The sequence below is a fragment of the Puma concolor genome, chromosome E3, assembly GCF_028749965.1.
Source record: "Puma concolor isolate L17-30 chromosome E3, mPumCon1.1.hap2, whole genome shotgun sequence".
Lineage (NCBI taxonomy): Eukaryota > Metazoa > Chordata > Mammalia > Carnivora > Felidae > Puma > Puma concolor.
Genome location: NC_141682.1, coordinates 3,950,334 through 3,965,546, shown reverse-complemented (window position 1 = coordinate 3,965,546; position 15,213 = coordinate 3,950,334). Strand labels below are relative to the sequence as shown.

Here is a 15,213-nt window from a genome sequence, read left to right as displayed (position 1 = left end):
TTTTGACTGAGGGCACTGGGGCACAGGAGTTTACTAACGTGTTTAGCCGTACACAGTGGGGAACCGGGTCACCAGAAATTGGCCTCAAACCTGCATTCCAGTCAATTCCAATTTCCCCCGTACTTTCCAGCCATTGGAGGTAATGGATGAAGCCAGTGCACACGTAGTGGGTTGGGTGTGCGTGGTCTGTGACACCTGTGGAGGGGCTGTTTCCGAGGTGATGGCTTACTCCCCCCCGGCTCTCTGGGGGAGGGGGGGGGCTCACTCCTGGAACCAGCTGCCATGCGATGAGGGAGCCCAACTAGCCCCTGCCCAGGGACCGCAGCGAGGTCACAGGTGGGGATCCCGGCCACCAGCCCAGCGTGGGTCCCGGTGGCCAGCTGGCACCAGATGCCGACGCAGGAGTGAAACTGACTTTGTGTGTGGGCTGTCCACATGGTAGCCATCAGCCACGTGAGGCCACTTAAAGGTAAACTAATTGAAATTACATGAAGTTTAAAATTCAGTTCCTTGGCTGCACCGGCCCTGTTTCAAAAATGCTCAAAGGCCGCATGATACTGTGTCACCCCAGCTTTCGAGTTTGCCCAGCGGAGGCCTCAGACCTGGAGGAGGAGACGTAGGCGACAAGCCGCCCCCAGTGACCCGAGTCTGGATCCACAGAACCCGGGAGCATAAGAAGGTGGTCGCTTCCTGCCTCTAAGTCTTGGGTGGCCTGCTGGGACCCCGGGGAAGGGCATGCTGGGATTAGCACAGCTGGGTGTGCATGGGCAGTGCGTCTGGACCTGAAGCCCATCCCGGCCACCCTGCATGTCAGTGTAGGAGCTGGAAGGGACCAGAGTCACGCGGCTCCCGTGTGGAACCTCCTGTTGTTGGGTGCAGGTTACCCGGAAGGTTTGCATCCTGGCCTTGTTTTGGCAGTGGCCTTGGAGCCTCGCCGTGAATCATGAGAGGCTGGGTCGCCTAAGAGGCGGCATCCCGTGGACAAATTGCTTCGCTTCACCTCCATTTTATTCCCTTTTTGCCGTCCACCAAGGTTACCGGTGATTCCTTTTATCGTGACTTTTGGAAAGTGATAATAATAATAAAAAATATATATATATATATATAAATTTCACCTTGGGTGTAATAAAAATCACATATATTTTATAAATAGGAAAGCAGTGGCTATGACCAAGGTGTTCCTTGGGGAATAAGAATGAATGTGTTTGAACGCTTTTTTCTCTACCTGGCTGTCAGAAAATCTGTCATTTGGAGTAAAAATCAGTAACAAGAGTAAAAAAAGCTGTTGGTTTGGAGTAACATTTAAGGTGTAGGAGACAAAGTTCAGATCTATTAAAACCATGTCTTCGGTAGCGATTTTTCTCTGTAAGATCCCTCCCAGATGTAAGGTGCGGAGGCGTGGAAGGGGGTGTCTCTGGACAGTGGCCTGCAGGCCTCGCTCCCTCTGGTGTGGGCCCCACGCTCTTGCAACACAGAGCCGCGGGCTCTCACTGGCCTAACAGTCACTGTCGCGACTGCTGTCTTCTCCGCAGAGAAGGCCGAGTGGGAAAACAAACCAGGATGGTGGAGATCAGGCACTCGTTTACCAAGATTTCTTCCTTTCTTTCTCCAGAATTGTTGTCTGTTGTAGAAAAGTCAGACAATGAACTCAACCAAAAGATACAAGAGGAAAGTTGCCCAGAACTCTGTCCACCCACCCCCGGAGCCCCTCGCCAAGGTCTTATGCCTCGACTTATCTCCATGCAAATGTGTGTGCAGCGTTTACAAACTCCGGGTTACGCTACGTGGGTATGTGATGCTGTGATCTGTCTCTCTCGCTTGAAAATATATGCTACTTCCCATGCAGTGTTCTTCGAATTCAAAAGAACTTTCTAACCTGAGTTGAGGAAAACAGGATGAATAATCGATGCTTTTTATGCTTATTTGCCGGTTGAAAACTTTAAAGATATGGTCTCTTGGGTCGCAGGATACAAATATATTACCTGAAAAGATGTTATTAACGGGAGGACTTAAATAGGTTCAGCAAGAAAAGGAACTGACGATACGCATCTCTAAAGGATGCTGTCTGTGGGGCTGGGCCAATTCCAAAACAACTCTTTTGGATGCGAACCGGGAGTACTGAATTTCGTCAATGGAAGCAAGAGGGTGGTCTGTTCGTAGTAAATGTTCTCTCTGGGATCTCTTTGTAAACATTTAGGGAATTTTGGCTGGCTCCCGGGGGTTAAGGCCCTAGCATTTCGGGGTGAGGGTGAAGGTCCTCCCTGGTAGTGGTTGCTATGGACTCTGGGTCTCCTCCAAACTCCTGTGCTGAAGTCCTGGAAGTGATGGTTTCAGCAGGGGCCAGGAAGGTGGAGCCGTCCTGAGGGATGAGTGCCGAGTGGAGGAACTCGAAGGAGATGGCTTGTCTCCGTCTCTGCCCCGGGAGGGTGCAGCGGGAAGGCATCTATGTGCAAACCAGGCAGAGGACCCTCACCAAGAACCCGCGTACGCAGGCACCCCGATCGGACTCTCAGCCGCCAGAGCAGCGACAAATAAATGTTTGTTGTTCAGGCGTCCAGGGTAGGGTAGTCCTGTTAGGGCAGCCGTAAGGTGCGCTGTGTGCTGTTGCCGTCGGGGCGCCTCCCAGACCACCCCCAGGCCCAGCGATTCACCGGAAGGGCTCATGAACGAGAGAAGATGCTACACTCACAGGGAGGGTTTATTGCAGCAGAAGGATACTGGCTAAAATTGGCAGACAGCACCCGTTTCTCCCAGCAACGACCCGTGACCATACGTGCGGAGTGCCGCCCACCGGGGACGTTCACTCACACCTCTGTGTCTACAGTGCTCGTTGGGGTCCGTTTCGTAGGCGTGGCTGACCACCCACGTGGCTGAACTTAGTCTCCGGGCCCTCCGGAGGCCAAGCTGATACTGTGTGGCCCAGGGACGCCACCATAAATCACGTCGGCAGTGTTGACTGTGTGGCCTGGCCCGGGGCCCCAGGTAGACAAAGACACTTGTGTCAGGCAGGATATCCTAAGAGCTTTAGCAGTCAAGGAAAAACCTTTCATGTGCAGCCTTTGGACAACCCAGAGCTGCTGCTTAATCCTTTACAGGCACAGGCCCCCTCTCACGAGTGGCCACCTTATCCACGCGCACTGTGGTTTAGGCTTCTCCAGTGCCGTCCCTGCCCTTGACTTGGAGTTTGTCTGGGGGCCGAGATGACAGATGATGAGTGAGCTGTCAGGAATTCCCTCCCGCCCAGCTCTCGCCCTTGAGTCTAATTAAGAAACTAAGAAAGGACTTAAATTTTTTTTATTTTTTTATTTTTTATGGCAGGTGGTGAGGTTCTTCCTGATGTGTCGGTAACCAAAGAATGGTTGGATAAAAAAGGAATGCCAGCTACACAGAGCCGGGAAAGCTCGGACTGTGGTCAAAACATGAGGGGGCTATTCAGAATCTCACGGGCCCAGGCAGAGAGCTGGCAGTGTTTAGACTCCCTGGGGCCTCGGGCGGTTTAACGAACACAAATGTAGGCTAGTGGTTCGAGGGAAAGCGTAGTGGATGTGAAGGAATCGTGATGTGTTTTTTTTGGGGGGGGGGGTGGGGAGTAGGGCTCTCTTTTTATCAGGATGTTATTGTTTATACGTTAGTGTTCCAGTGGTTCACATCACTACTATGATCTCCCCATGAAAGGCACTTTTAAGTATTTTCCGTAGATGACTTTTTTTTTGCTTGAAAAAATCCTCAAGGTGAACAGAGAATCCACAGACACACACAGACACACACACACACACACACACACACACACAACCCTCCCCATGCCGCACACATGGGTTAAGGAATCAAGCACTCAATACCAGACTTTTGCCGCAAAGCATTCAGTGGACAACAGGCACGTCCTCATTAAAGGCGATGGAAATGCAAATGACAGGCTTACTTATCACTGGCAACACTTAGAGACACGGACTGTAGCAAAGGCTGGTGAGGACGTGAATCTGGAGGAATATTCATGAACCCGCCAGAGACCGCGGCAATCGATGCGATGACCTTGCAGGCCATCTGCCAATACCCAGGGCTGGAGGGGCGCCCACACCTGCCTGAGAGCCACTCCAGCACCCGGGGCGGAGCCTGGAGGAAATCCGGCCCACGTTTGCAGGGACTTGTTTGGGAACATGCAGCACAGCAGCGTCACGAAGGCAAAACCACGGGAAGAACACAAGTGTCTGTCACCAGGAGACTGGGGCACACGACGGTGCCCGTGGGTATGGCCCCTGCGTCCAGTCGCAGGGTCCCGTGACGGAGCCCAATCAGCACTCATGCGGCGGGACCGGAAGTGCGGGGTGTCAGCAGCCTCCAAGAGCTGTCCCCGACGTCGGCTGCTGGAGGGTGGTGGCTACTGAGCTCACGGGACTGTCCTGTGTCTCTCGGAGCCCCCGCAGGGTAGAGCCCCATGCTCCAAGCCTGAGCCAGGCTTTCCTTTCCCTTGTTTGTCTGGAGTGATCCCAACAGGCAGGGGTGCGGATTGTTATTTTAAGAATTGTCATTTATTACTTCTATTTTCATTTCCCTCCAAATAAACGACCTGGCCCCCAATCCCCGTCTTAGGGTCGGCCTTTGGGGAAGGGCAGCCTGAGACGCGGCTGGCAACAAGCTGTCTCTGGGAACATTCCAGAAATCCTCTGCAGATGTCCTGCCGGCTCCACTGCGAGCAAGAAGCACTAATCGTCTCTACCTCCCTCATTTCCCTCTGCTGACTCCCCGTACCCTCTTCTCTGTAGCTGCCCCCCCTCCAACCTCGGGCAGGAGAGGGAGGCTCTGGCCCCTGACCATGCCCTGTGTTGTTTCTGGACGGGAGCACCAGCTCGGAACTTGCTAACCACACTCCCCAGAGAGGTTTATCTCCATAAAATTCCTCCAGGAAATCTCCGCAGCTCTCAGTGCAAAAATCTCTCTTCTGCTCTCAGACGTTCAGACACCCGAGAACAGACTGACTTGTGTCCAAACAAAAGCACGCGGTTCTATCCGAATGTTTTCATAAAGGACCCTGCTGCTCACTGTGTCCCCTTGTCCTCATATTCTGGACGCTGGCTACCCCGCAGACTGGGGAGGAGTGTTCCTGCTGGACTGACTGATCTTCAAACGGAACATGGACGGAAGCACCTGAAGATTGTGTCCTCTCGGTAGTAAAGACAAGTCTGATAAATGATTAAGGATGAAATAAAAGAAAAACTACTCTGTTTAAAAAAAAAAAAATGTTTAAAAGAAAAACTACTCAGTGATCCTAATTTTATTTACAGTAACAACTCATCAAGTCCACGTCATCCTAGCTTGAAACTAGTCATTTTAATGAAACGCAGGACGAAGACTGGAGAGGGCTCTGGGCCCCCAAAGCTGAGTTAGTGAGGCTGAAAGCCGGGGTGGCCCAGGTCTTTCATGTGGCCTCAATCTCTGCTGGAACAAGAAGGGTTATACAACGGGCTGACCACATAATTGTTTTTGGCCCCAAGTGGGAAAATTCTGAAATGAAAAATCAATGCTAAAATGGAGATAATGTGAAAAATACTTATTTTTTGGCTGACAAATTCGTTTCATTATCTTGGTGGACCTACAGTGCTTTTCAAAAACTGTTTTCAAAACATATATATTTTTTAAAAACCTCCAAAATCTATGTGCATTAAAGGAAAAACAATTTAAAATTCTTTCTATTTAAGAACATATCTATACCATAACATACTTAAGATGCTGTTCATCTGAACACTGGATGATCACGTGGGAAGGATAATGATCCCTGACAGCTCTTCTCTGGACATATTTGTTTTTACCCACATCTTCTTCTACTATAACATCACTGATGTTCTTCTGAAAAACAAAGTTTTTTAACGTGTTCTAGTTTATTTTTCATCAAATTGCCTGCAGACTTCTTCAAAGTGTTTTTTTTATGGTCCATGAATTTGAAATCCTCGATACCTTCCATCAGTTTTTTTTTTCCGTTTTTCATATTATTTAAAATTTTTATTATTTATTTTTGAGAGCGCACAAGTGGAGGAGGGGCAGACAGAGAGGGGGGACACAGAATCCGAAGCAGGCTCTGTGCTGACAGCATTGAGCCTGACGTGGGGCTCAGACTCACAAACGGTGGGATCATGACCTGAGCCCGGGTCGGATGCTCAACCGACTGAGCCACCCAGGCGCCCCTCATAATATATTAGATTGCAAGAAGGCTTCCAGAAGGCTTCCCCGTGCAGGTGCTGAGGTACCTGTAAGCTCAGGACAATTCCAGTGAACAGAGACTATTGTCAACCCTAGTAATTTTGTGTTAAAATGTGTTAACATTTCAGTCCAAATTTTTACAGGTCCTTTTTGCTTCCATCCGGAATACCTTCTGCTGACAAATATTTTTATGAATCAAAATTCGTGAACTATGTTTACTCTATTTATGATTCTTTTGGGTGTCTCGCTGACCAAGGATGCTGGGAAGTTGTATGTACTAAGTATCAATGTATCCAATAAAAAAATGGAAGCTTCGTCAAAAGAGTCTTCCTGTAAGTCTCAGTACTCCCAGACACACTTTTAGAATTTTAAAATTAAATCTTGTCGTGGGTTGAACTCATATCATGTAACGTGTTTACCTCCATGCTTGCTTCTGCGGGAACACATTCAATACCTTCCTGATTGCAGACTTTATTTTCAATAATTGCATTTTGCGAACATCTTCAAGTGCTGAAGATCTTTTGGAACTCTGTGATTACTTTAATTAAATATTTCCAACTGATTTTTTTTTAAGTGCACGCAAAATTTGGAGGATTCATGTATTTTTTAAGAAGTCACTTACCACTGTAGGATACTTCAACAGTTTTCTCTAAAGCTTCAGACATTTCTGAAATGCAACCACGGGAAAGCAGGAGAGAAAGTGCCAAGTTTTAAAAAAGTTTGTCACTGGTTTCATTTCAGGATTTTTGTAGTCAGGTTCCTCTATGCCTAAGTAGAATATCGTAAACTGTGACAGGCAGGGTTTCTGTTTCTATGGGCAGAATATTGCTGCATATTTGGAAGTAACTGTGTGTGTACCTTATATGGGCATGTTTTTGTCCCGCAGATCTTAAAATTTAGTGCAAATGCTGGTTTTTTAAAAAAAAATTTTTTTTAACGTTTATTCACTTTTTTGAGACAGAGAGCGACAGAGCATGAATGGGGGAATGTCAGAGACAGAGGGAGACACAGAATCTGAAACAGGCTCCAGGCTCTGAGCTGCCAGCACAGAGCCCGACACGGGGCTCGAACTCACGGATCGCGAGATCATGACCTGAGCCGAAGTCGGATGCCCAACTGACTGAGCCACCCAGGCGCCCCGTGAATACTGTTTTTATCTCAATGTTGTTCTCCATCAAATGTGTACTGTACGACTACCGGCCCCCACTTTTTAACTCTAACGCTGAACTTTTTAACTGAAGTTTCAAAGGCATTCATAATAATTTTAGGCTTTTTACCTTCAACAATATGATGCATTTTCAAAGGCTTTATTTTGATCATAGGAATGGGATGCGAGAAAAAAATCAAACTCTACTTGGAATGAACTGATTTTCTATTATAAAGATTTCAGGGTGCCTGGGCGGCTCAGCTGGTTGAGTTTCGGCTCTTGATTTAGGCTCAGGTCACGATCTCACAGTTCAGAAGTTCAGGCCCCGTGTCGGGCTCTGTGCGGGCAGTGCGGAGCCTGCTTGGGACTCCCTCTCTCCTATTCTCTCTGCCCCTCCCCAAGTTGCACGTGTGCATTCTCTCTCTCTCTCAAAATACATAAACATTAAAAAACGGAAAGAAACATCTCACGACTCTGATACAAAAGTGGCATCACGTGGCTGCTTGTGAAATTCGTCCGCTAATGAAGTGAGTGCAATGGCAGCTACTCCTGCACTTCTGTGCAAAAGCGATGAAACTCAGGAGTAAAGATGAGCGACGCCAACTTAAAAGAGCGATCGTTTGATCCAAGGAGAAAGCCATGCTTGGAAGATTACTATGTGAACATCACACCTGCACACGCGGTCACGTGGTCGTCTTTGAGCAAAGTTCAACGGCAGTGAACTTTTGCAGTGGATGCCAAGCTTCTCTGCCTTTTTCCCATTTGCACACGGGGCGGCGGGGGGCGGGGCTATCACAAAAGCCAGTTGTTAGTTTGTGCTAAATACGCACTTCGCCTTTTTATCTTCAGTTTATTACTATTTTAAGAGTTTGCTGCTAAATAACAAAAGCATCACTGAACCACGCGCTACACAACTATTTGCTGACTTACTCCGTGCAATCAACGTCCGAGCTGATGCAGCAGGAACATACGGGATATTCTAACACACCCGCTGGCCGGGCTGCCTGGGCTGCATTTCCCACGTGAGTTTCGCACGCTTGTCTGCCTTTCTCACTGGCCTTGCCAAATGGGCGCCAAGCAGTTAAAACCTTCTGCAGCCAAACCACAGCCAGCCAAGCTGAGTTCTTTCTCCCACCCCCATGCTGGACGGAGTTAGCTGTGTCTGGTCTCTCCTGTCCGAGTTCCCCCCCTTTCATCAGCAAGCCTGCTTTGTTTCACCAGCGAGACCCTCACTAGGAAGAGAGGCGACTGTTTGTGCCGGAAATACGTGAGAAGCAAGGGACGGGTCATCACCAGGGGCGCTGCACGCCTGTCTGGCGCTCGGCCGGACCGCCGGGTGGCCCGGGTTTTGCGCACATAGAGCGTGCCCTCCGCACGCGGCCATCGCAGCAGGTGTTGCTCCAGGTGGGGAATCCGAGATGAACGCCAACCTGGGACAGAGGACGTAAACGGGTACTGTTTGTGGCACATCGGGAAGTGTGGCCACCCTCGTGATGACAGATGAAGAGACAGACAGACGGATGACAGAGGTGAAGGCAGGGTAGCTGGCAGGTCGATACACAGGTGACAGATGGCACGGAGACAGGACAGATGACAGGTAAACGCACGACAGACAGACAGGTTTGCTAACGGTCAATGACGTCTACAGTCAACTGTGCGCGAGTTGGTCGCTGATATTTGGCAAACTTTGCTCTTTTGTGATATGGGTGGTTTCACTGTGCGCTGAGGAATTCCTAGTCTATGCTAGGAATTTATAACTAAATTCCGTCCTTTTTGGTTTCCTTATTTTGTAACTGAAGAGAAGACACACTTCCTGCTCATAACATGAAGGTATGACATCGAATCGGACAATGTTTATGAGCGTGCACTGAAAAACGTGAACTAAAATCATTCTCTTTTCCTAAGAAAAGGATGTAAGAGCTCGGTCATTCCAGACTGTCTCCACAACTCTGCCAGTTCCGTGAGGGGAGAAAAAGAAGGGATTTCTCATGCTGGCGAGATGGGAGACATGGGGTAGAGATGGCTGTTTTTCCACATTCTTAGGTGTGTTTCCTCTTCTTCCAACTAAAAGAGATCACTTACTGTGCTTGTTTTTTTTTTTAATGTTTTATTTATTTTTGAGACAGCGAGAGACAGAGCATGAGCCGGGGCGGGGCAGAGAGAGAGGGAGACACAGAATCTGAAGCAGGCTCCCAGCTCCAAGCCGTCAGCACAGAGCCCGATGTGGGGCTCGAACTCACAAACCGTGAGATCACGACCTGGGGTGAAGTCGGACGCTCAACCGACTGAGCCACCCAGGTGCCCCTGTGCTTGATTTTTTAATTGAAATATTTATCCAAGTATTATGGACATGTGGTTAAAAAGTCAAATACGCAGTATCACAAGGCTTACCCTCAAAACCAGTCCTCCTTACGCCTAAGTCCCGCTTCGCACAGATAACCACCCGTAATGTTACTATGGCAAGAGACACTAACATAAATTTTACCATCATAACCATATTTCAGTGCAGGGTTCTGTGGCATTAAGCACGTTCACACTGTCTGTCCGTCACCACCATCCGTCTCCAGAACCCTTTTGTGTTTCCACACTGAGACCCTGTCCCGATCACACGTTACCCCACCCCCCCTCAGCCCCTGGTTCCACCACCAACCTTCTGTCCGTGAATCAATGTCTCCTGGAACTCACAGAAGCACAATCGTGCAGGATTCACCTTTTGGGCCTGGCTTATTTCACTTAGCATGTTTTCAAGGTTCATCCATGTGGTGGTATCAGGTGTCAGAATTTCACCGCTTTTGAAGGCTGAGTAATCTTCCATTTATGTATAAATATATGTTTAAATGGAACATACTATTTATAAAACAGCATATATAAAACACATATACCACATTCAGTTCATCCATTCCTCTGTCCCCGGGCACCTGGGTTGTTTCTACGTTTTCTACTGGGAACAGTGCTGCTGAGAACATGTAGGCTCCAGAGCAAGTGGTACATTTAAAACATAAGTTTAGGGGGGCCTGGGTGGCTCGGTCGGTGAAGTGTTCAATTCTTGATTTCGGCTCAGGTCCTGATTTCATGGTTTGTGGGATCAAGCCCCATGCCAGGATCTGCGGTGACCATGGAGCCTGCTTGAGATTCTCTCTCTCTCTCTCTCTCTCTCTCTCTCATTCTCTCTCTCCACCCCCTCTTTCTCTCCTTCTCCCTCTCCCTCTCTCCCCAACCCTCTCTCTCAAAAAAAATATTTTAAACATTAAAAAAAAACATAGACATTTACATTACAGACCACCCAGCTACTGACGGACGAGAGAACTATTCTTTAAGTCTTGACCAAATCTGATGCTGAGAGATCGCGGCACTGCTCTTTCGGTGTCCTCTGCACGTGGGGAAAATTCTCTACTGTGAGCAAAGCCACGTGGTGGAAAGTAATCGCTGTCGAGAGGTTGGTAACACCAGGAATGTGACTCTAAGTGGAAACTCACGGTAGCCTCGAATGACGGCACGGGGCGTGTCGGTCCTCGAGTTCTCTCTTGGGTGTTAGGATGTCTGGGGATACAGAGTCCAAGCGATGCTGGAAGGCTCCGCCCGGCCCCGCACCTGTCAGAAGGGGAGGCCCGCCTGTAGGAGTGAGGGGCTCGGGGAGACGTGATTCGGTACACCTGTCAGCACACCTGGTGAGGAGCCGCCCGTGGTTACAGATCGGAGCAACCAGAGATGACACGTGAGGTTGTGGCGGGATCTGGAAACTCTGGGGCCCCGGAAACTGCCTACTCCACTCCGATCCCTCCACCAGGGATCTTACGAGTGCCATCCCGTAAGTAGTGCTTTGGTGACTGTAATCATTTTGCATTTCTTTTTTTTTTTTTTTAATTTTTTTTTTCAACGTTTATTTATTTTTGGGACAGAGAGAGACAGAGCATGAACGGGGGAGGGGCAGAGAGAGAGGGAGACACAGAATCGGAAACAGGCTCCGGGCTCTGAGCCATCAGCCCAGAGCCCGACGCGGGGCTCGAACTCATGGACCGCGAGATCGTGACCTGGCTGAAGTCGGACGCTTAACCGACTGCGCCACCCAGGCGCCCCTCATTTTGCATTTCTTAGCAACGCAAGGGAGAGGCCCGGCAGATTCTAATCCTTTCCCTTCGGGACGCTAGTTTTGGGGGAGACACAAAGTATGCAGGCCAGTGGCCTCATCTCCAAGCACAGTCTTATTAGATCTGTAGGCCACTCCAGCTTCGGACACGGCATAAAGGGAGGTCACCGACCCTGCCCTTTTGCCCTCTGGGCTCCAGTAGCACTCAGGGCGACACCGTGACCCATTTCTCAAGATAAAGCTAAGTGGGCAGTGGTGACACCGTTCTGCCTTTCCAGAAAGAAATCCCTGTGGCTGATGAGCCAGAGACAGTGGACTTGTAAAGGCCAGACAAGCTCTAATGCTCCCAAGACCAAGGGTGTCTTGGGCTGGATGTGTATTGTCCAAGAGGACAAGGACAGAGACTCTCTGGGGAAAGTAGAGAGAGGGCGGACTCGGGGCGGAGGGACGGCCCAGGTGTTTTCCAGAACACTGCGGAACTTGAGTTACCTGCTCCAGGGAGCCATGGCCGCTGCTGGTGGAGCAGGGAGGTGATGCTCTAGGGTGCCTTCTGGCGAGCCCGGAGCTTCCTAGTCTGGGCACTTCTCAACACCATTTTCACTGTGCATCTTCCACCATGTCTCCATCTTCCCCTCAAGGAGGCATCTGTGGGTACAGAGGCGTCCCCACCCAGGGCACTGGGTCAGGGAGCGCCCTGGCCTCACTCCTGCCGGGCTCCAGTAGGAGGCGCTGCCTCTCCCTATGTGCGTTTTCTGGCTGGCGTCCACTGAGCAGTGGTCCTTGTCCAGATCCCAGGATTCGGTGGGCATCCGCAGGTGACTCCCAGCTAGGATAATCACAGCCTGGCCAGTGCCCTTCTCAGCGGGGACGCTCCTTGTTGGGGTTGGTGCTGAGACCCCATCTCATGCCCGATGCCAACAGTTGTCTCGCTTTGGTATCGTTTGCTTTAGGAACTCCTCCAAAACCAAGTTATCTGAACCACAGATTTCCCAAACGGACTTATTCTAAGATATGAGGTTGCTCGACTGGTAAGACATTTGCTTATCAAACAACTGTATTCACCAAAACTCCTTCTAGATCCTTGCCTTACTGTGCCCACCAAACCTAAACTATTACGTCGAGAACTTTGCACAATCCCAGAGATGAGGGGGCCAAAGGCGAGGTGGGGGCAAAGCGCAAGCTAGCAACCTCCCCCCCCCTCCGCCGCCCCTGCCAGGTGGGGTATGTGTGACATTCCTCAGATACTCGCAGCTGTCCGAGGACAAAGGAAGGGAAAAACCAATGGCTAACTGTCAGAGATCAGTCACCCAGGACATGAGCTTCCGTCAGTTTACAAAGGTCTTAGTACATCACAAGAAAAAGGCAATCTTACCAAGAGCCGAACCTCCAGAAACCCACAGACTCAATTTCCTGGAGCCCCCACATCATCCTCCCCTCCACAGTGATGTAGGGGACAAAGGTAAGACGAAAATAAAATAAAATAAAATTTCTTTATAACCTGCAGCCCACTGACAAACATTTGAGATAGTCAGAGTATAACATTCCTCCAATTAACTCCCGACTGTCTTGTCTCAATGTTAATGCTTTACTAGAGGGAAAACAACCTTAGCCCGACAATAACAAGGCCTCCAGTATCTTGTAGTAAACAGACACATTTGTAGTATCTCTGTAGCATATGAAAGTCCTTTTGCAAACCTCCCTTCTTCCTTACCTCCCCCAGCTCCCAGGTCACTCCTCACAACCCCAGCACAGCTCTTTTTGCCCAGGGGTCCTGACCCTGTGCTCTGATGACATCAAAGTCCTTCTGCACCGAAGACGTCTCAAGAATTCTTTCCTGGCGGTCAGCTCCAGACCCGCCCCCACCACCCCCAAACCCCATCACCGGTACGGTCTCCCTGTCCAAAGCCCCACCCTAAACCAGTGAAGATGCGTAGTGGGCTGAACGGTGGCCCCCAAACAAACGTCCACAGCCTCATCCCTACAATCTGTGAATGTGGCCTTATTTGGACCAAGGGTGTTTGCAGATGGAAAGAGGGGTCTCGAGATGAGGAGATTCTGCCGGGTTATGTCGACGGTGCCTGACTTCGGTGACAAGTGCCCTCACAAGGAACACGGGGGCGGCAGAGGAAGAAGCACTGTGGCCACGGAAGCAGACACTGGAGTGCCAGCAGCCACGAGCAGCCGGGGGACAAAGACCGGATTGTCCCCTAGAGCCTTGGAGGGGAGTGTGGTCCTACCAGCACTTAGTTTTGCACCTCCGGCCTCCGGAACCGTGGCAGAAGCAATCTCCATTTTCCTTTAAAGCCACCCGGTGTGTGGCGGTTTACTACAGCAGCCACAGGAAACGGATACAAGCCTCTCGCCGCGGAGAGACCCCACCCACGTGGGCCCGGACCCCGTGTCCGAAGCGCGCCTACTGCTGACGAAGGGTCGACGTACCTCGGTTCTGGGGGTCCGACGCGCGGCTCTGCTGGCTCGGCAGTTACACGCGGGCCTCTGGGGGGCCGACGGCCGATCACTCTCTTCCCTCGTCCTGCACGCTGTGTCTCGGGGCTCCGGAGGCTCTACAAAGAGGACCAGCGATACTGGTGTAAAGACACGCGTGAAAGAGAGAGAAAGGCACATGGAGGGGGCGTCGCTTCACGCGACGATTCTCGCTTTGGAATATGTTGCATCTGTCCCAGGGCATCTCGATCCAGAACACCGGTAAAGTGATTCATTTGTTGTACCGGTCACACATTTACTGGGTTTGTGTGTTCGTTTATATGACATTTTACCAGGGACCTTGGGAAACTAGGGTTAGAACAGAAAAATAGTTAATGGCGTGCAGAGTGGAGAATGCTTAAATAAAGTAGATTGAGTGGGAAGAAAACACACATCTAAAAGGTGCATTATGGATGCTCAATGGGCTATATTGTATGAGTATTGATGCTTCGCCCAGGACGGGGCCACTTCCTGCTAACAGCGGTCACTGCGCACAACAGGAGAATTACAGCATGCTTGAAAATACCCAGAAAGGGAAGGAATCGCACATTTAGTACCACTCAACGTGGCTGCTTAAAGACGTGCCATTGTGTCGGTGTCGATACAGATCAGCATGGCACCCACATGCCCAGATCGTCCGTAACAGTCTTGCTTTCAAATCATCGTCCTTCGGTCAGATCCTGTGTTGTCATGTGAGCACTGGGTTACAGGGAGAAGCCCAGCCAACCCTGGGAACGATCTGTTCGTCTATTCAAGAAATATCCGAGCGACACCAAGTGGAAAGTCACAGATCTCGGACTCTGGTACTACATGACCTGTGACCTCGGGCCAGTCGCTTCGGCTCTCCCTGAATCTGTTTCCTCCTCGGTAAAGGAAGGTTGGTAACTGGTACGGAATAAATGAGATCACTCATGTGTAGGGATGACTTTGTGGAGAATTCACCCGGTTCCTCCTCTTCTCTGTTTGTCCCTGAACGTTGTCACTTATAGCCTGAGGACTCCACCCACCCACCCCCGCCCCTTGTGGCCCTTGGCCCAGGGGGATAGGAACATCAAATCAAATCATGGGATTTCAGGTTTTAAAGAATTAAAGCCCGGAGAGAAGGCGGCGAAATTTGGTGTAAGTACCGTGGAGTCAGCATCTCCAAACTGGTGTCACAACAGGGGAAATATATTTCCGAATCTGGGGTGAGAAGCCAGTTGGAAAGAGGCTTCTGCACCCCACGTCCTCCACCGGGTGGACAAGAAGGGTAGAATCTTCTGGAAAGTTCTGGATCTGAGCATAGAGGGGATGCTTGCCTTCC

At 50.0% G+C, this 15,213-nt stretch overlaps 1 long non-coding RNA gene across 1 annotated transcript in view; it reads right to left on the bottom strand.

The window, feature by feature from the left end:
- LOC147572863 (uncharacterized) overlaps positions 1-15,213 on the bottom strand; it is a 72,131-nt gene that overhangs the window by 31,118 nt on the left and 25,800 nt on the right. The window contains exon 4 of the long non-coding RNA XR_015245423.1: positions 13,866-13,990. This is a non-coding gene — a long non-coding RNA (uncharacterized LOC147572863). The remainder of the gene's footprint in view (positions 1-13,865; positions 13,991-15,213) is intronic.